Genomic DNA, 4,918 nt, shown 5'->3' on the forward strand with positions numbered 1-4,918 from the left:
TTTTATTTTATTTTATTTTATTTTATTTTAGGGGTGCCTGGGTGGCTCAGTTGGTGAAGTGTCCAACTTCGGCTCAGGTCATGATCTCACAGCTCATGAGTTTGAGCCCCGTGCTGGGCTCTGTGCTGACAGCTCAGAGCCTGGATCCTGCTTGGGATTCTGTGTCTCCCTCTCCCTCCCTGCCCCTCCCCCTCTGGCTCTGTCTCTCTCAAAAAATAAATAAAAACATTTACAAAATAAATAAAATACAAAATTTCTTTTAATGTTTATTCAGTTTTTGAGAGAGAGAGAGAGGTTGTGAGCAGGGGAGGGGCAGAGAGAGAGGGAGGCACAGAATCTGAAGGAGCCTCCAGGCTCTGAGCTCTCAGCACAGAGCCCCACGTGGGGCTCAAACTCACGAATCTCGAGATTCTGACATGAGCTGAGCTGAAGTCAGACGCCTCACTGATTGAGCCACCCAGGTGTCCCTTAACATGAGTTTTTAAAAAAACAAACGTCCTTACCAGTGTGGGCCGGTGAGGGTGGGGAAAAAGGGGACGGGAGAGGAGGGGGAAGACATTCTGCTCTACTGGAAACAAAGCTCTACGAGCATTTTCTCTTTTTTAACCATTAGAAAAATAATCCTTGCTCTGCTAGGGAAAAATTGTGGAGACAACAGAGAAAAAGAAGGAAAGAAAAGTGGTTGCTCACAGGCCTTCTATCCAGGAATAACCTCGATGTCTGTTGTTTTTGTTTTAACTTGGGGTCACCGAGAGAAAAATGGAGGGTACCCACAGTGACCTATAACCCTGTGCCCCAACCCCCACAAGGGCCCTAACCTGAGCTCACCTTAGTCACTTATGCAGTCATTCAACAAATACCCACTGGGCCCCTGTCATGTGCCAGGCACTGTGCTAGGTTCTGAGGACATGGTAGCAGACAACACACGCAGCCCTGGCTCCCCACAGGCCTCTCAGTGGTAGAAGAAACAGATGGCTAACCAGTCATTGCCATCACGTTGCCCTTACCACTCAAGAGCTGACCTCTGAGCTAAACACTTTCAATGTATTGTTTTATTTCCTCTTTATAGCCCTGTGAGGAGATACCATTCTCGGCCACATTACACAGATTGAGGGAATTTAGGGGAAAAGAGCTTAAATATTTGGACAAGGGCCATAGAGCTAGTCATGGAAAAGCTGGGGTCTGCACCCACAGAGTCTGACTCTGGCGTGGGGTGAGGATTAGAACAGTGTTGCCCTGGGAGACCCTGTGTGATCAGAGAAGAGCTCCTGAGAAAGTGAGGTTGACCTGAAAACACAGGACAGAAGTACCAAATTCCATTCTTTCCTCCAGATCACCCACCAGACTCTAGCATCCCTCCTCAGGAGTCTCCCTCTATCTTTGCCCCTAGCATGGTTCTTTAAGACCCTACGTCTGCCATTCTCACATGCCTTCCTTCTCAGCCCTTCTATCCTGGGGTGTTTCCCCATCAACCCTTCTCAGACCCCCTCTCTGCACTCAAGCTTCTTACCCAGGACCCTGCCCTCATTCCTGTCAGGGCCATCTTGGAAATTCCCCTTTCCTCCCCTCATCCCCAAAATTTCAAGCTTAGCTCGGAATTCTGGCTTTCCCAACACCAAATATTAATCACATTTCAGGCTAAAACTGCCATGCTCAAGCTTCCCCAAATTCCTGGGAGGGTGGGGCAGGAATGGTATGAGGAGGAATCTGGGACTTTTCAGCACTCGGTCACCCCAGAAAGGCAGGGCAAGAGTCAGGCCTGAGGAAACTTGAAGAACCTGGCACTTCCTCCAAAGTGAGGCGCAGACCAAGCCTTCTCCCCAGGGGTAACTGGCTTTCATTCCAGAGGGTCCACTGCACCCCAATGACCCAAAGAGAAGGTGGGTGCTGATTCCAGGGTGGCAGATACCAGGGACAGGTGTCACTGACTCGCATCTGCCTCTCCTCAGCGCTGCCAGGCCTGGGGAAGCTCAGAAACACCTGGCAGGTGGCAATGCCCGCATCCACCTGTTGCAATGGAAGCCAGTAGGAGAAAGAAGCCAACGGCACTGGCACAGGGACTATGCTTTTGCCAAGAGAAAGACACACCCAGACTGTAAGCCTTGAATACTTCCTCTTCCAGAGGATTCCTCTTTCGGGAATTCTAACCTCAGGGAACTCCCAGAGCCTGAGGAGGAAGAGTAACAGGTGGAAAGGTGCTGAAGTCACTCACTCAAGGTCTCATTCTAGGGAAACGCTTAATGGAGGAGCAGAAAGAATTTTTAACAAGGTCAGCTCTTCCTCTGAAGACCTGCTTACTGCACATGAGGCACTGCTCAAGAATGCTTTATACACTTGAACTCAACTCATCTTGGGTCCAGGAGAACCTGCTTCACTGAGGCCTTTTACAGGTGCTGGGCCCTGCTGCTAATCTGGTATTTTGACACCATTTTCATTTACAGAATCTTTTTTATAGTCACATCCTTCACTGATTCAGCATACTGAGCATTTACCATATCCCACACACTGAGAAGACAAGTTTCTTCTCTTAAAGAGTGGAGAGTCTAGTGGGAGAGACAGGGAAATAAAAGGAATAATCCATCACAGAGGGAGAAGTGCTTTAAAGAAGGGAAACACATGCTGTGGGAATATAATGGAGGGTTACTTAATGCAAACTGAAGTGTATGGGGATAGGGGGTATCAGAGGAGGCTTCCTGGGGGAGGTGACACCTTGACAGAGTCTTCAAGGATGCATAGGAGTTAGTCAAGGAGAGAGAAGAAAAAACCATGTGAGACCGAGACCTGGAGATGCCTGAGAATGGTAAGTCTGGGAAATACCTGTTGATCAACATGGGTAGAGCTTGGAAGTAGGGTGGGGCGGAGGGAGGCAGGATGAAATGAGGCAAGATTATGAGACCCTCAGAGTTTGTACTTCATGAGCTTGTGTCAGAGGACCCTCACTGTGCCTGTCCCCAGCTGTCCTTCAAGCCACCCCAGCTGATGCCACATGGAGTGAAAGCACTACTGAGCCCCTTATTGGGCCTATTGCAACTGAGAAACGGCAATTTTCATTGTAATTAATTGTATTGTATGTATGGACATATATGCTTTCTTTTCTCTTGGGAAAATGGTTGGATCATGTTGTAGATGTCTGTTTAGTTTTTAAAGAATTTTTGGTGAAGAATATGTTCAAATCTTATGCTCTGTTTTTAAATTGAATTGTTTCTTTTCTGTTTTTTTTAAAGATTTTATTTTTTAGAAATGTTTATTTATTTATTTTGAGAGAGAGAGAGAGAGAGAGCTCAACACCGAGCCCGATGCCGGGCTCAATTTCACACCTGTGAAATCATGACCTGAAGCTGATATCAAAAGTGGGACACTTAAGGGACTGAGTCACCCAGGCGCCCCCAGTTTTTCTTTCTTTCTTTTTTTAAATATGAAATTTATCGTCAAACTGGTTTCCATACAACACCCAGTGCTCATCCCAACAGGTGCCCTCCTCAATACCCATCACCCACCCTCCCCTCCCTCCCACCCCCCATCAACCCTCAGTTTGTTCTCAGTTTTTAACAGTCTCTTATGCTTTGGCTCTCTCCCACTCGAACCTCTTTTTTTTTTTTTTCCTTCCCCTCCCCCATGGGTTTCTGTTAAGTTTCTCAGGATCCACATAAGAGTGAAAACGTATGGTATCTGTCTTTCTCTGTATGGCTTATTTCACTTGGCATCACACTCTCCAGTTCCATCCACGTTGCTACAAAGGGCCATATTTCATTCTTTCTCATTGCTACCTAGTACTCCATTGTGTATATAAACCACAATTTCTGTTTTTCTCTTTTACTGTGAACCCTTTATTGCCCTGTGAGGTCATGGCATAAAAAAAAAAAACAAAAATGGGACACTTCACAGATTTGCATGTTACCCTTGTGCAAGGGCCATGCTGATCTTCTCTGTATTGTTCCAATTTTAGTATATGTGCTTCTGAAGCCAGCACAAATTGTTTCTTAATATAAAATTTAGGGGGCACTTTATGTTTTCTGGATACAAGTCTTTTATTAGATATGAGCTTTGCAAATATTACCTCCCGTTCTGTGGCTGGTCTTTACATTCATTCTCTTATTAGAAGTGACTTCTGAAAAGTAGAAGTTTTTAATTTTGGCAAAGTCCTATTTATCAACTTATTCTTTTTATGGACTGTGCTCTTGGCATCGTATCTATGGGATCTTGGTTAAGCCAAAATCACAAAGGCTTTCTCCTATGTTTTCTTCTAGAAGTTTTATAATTTTAAGTTGTATACTTAAATTTATGATCCATTTTTTTTTTAATTTTTTTTTTCAACGTTTTTTATTTATTTTTGGGACAGAGAGAGACAGAGCATGAAGGGGGGAGGGGCAGAGAGAGAGGGAGACACAGAATTGGAAACAGGCTCCAGGCTCCGAGCCATCAGCCCAGAGCCCGACGCGGGGCTCGAACTCACGGACCGCGAGATCGTGACCTGGCTGAAGTCGGACGCTTAACCGACTGCGCCACCCAGGCGCCCCTATGATCCATTTTTGTGTATGATGTGTAGTAGGGAACAAAATTTATTATTTATTTATTTATTCAAAATGTTTATTTATTTTGGAGAGAGAGAGATACAGAGTGAGCAGGGGAGGGACAGAAAAAGAGGGAGACAGAGAACCCAAGGATGCTCTGTACTAACAGTGATGTGGGGCTTGAACTCACCAATCGTGAGATCATGACCTGAGCCGAAATCAAGATTTGGACGCTTAACCAATTGAGCCACCCAGGTGCTCCTCCCCACCCCCTGAAAAAACAATGGATGTCTAATTATTACAGCCCGATTTACTGAAAAGACTACCCCTTCTTCACGAAAAGACTTTACGTCTTTGTCAAAAATCAGTTATCCATATGTATATAGATGTATTTCTAGACTCCTTAG

General features: G+C 45.4%; 1 non-coding gene across 1 annotated transcript; it reads right to left on the bottom strand.

Annotated features, from left to right (window-relative positions):
* Positions 1–3,863: 3,863 nt before the first annotated feature.
* On the bottom strand, positions 3,864–3,970 carry LOC132687006 (U6 spliceosomal RNA). Its single transcript, XR_009613949.1, has one exon. It is a non-coding gene; the product is annotated as a U6 spliceosomal RNA (small nuclear RNA).
* Positions 3,971–4,918: the final 948 nt, after the last annotated feature.

The sequence above is a fragment of the Panthera onca genome, chromosome F1 (genome assembly GCF_046562875.1).
Source record: "Panthera onca isolate mPanOnc1 chromosome F1, mPanOnc1 haplotype 2, whole genome shotgun sequence".
Taxonomy (NCBI): domain Eukaryota; kingdom Metazoa; phylum Chordata; class Mammalia; order Carnivora; family Felidae; genus Panthera; species Panthera onca.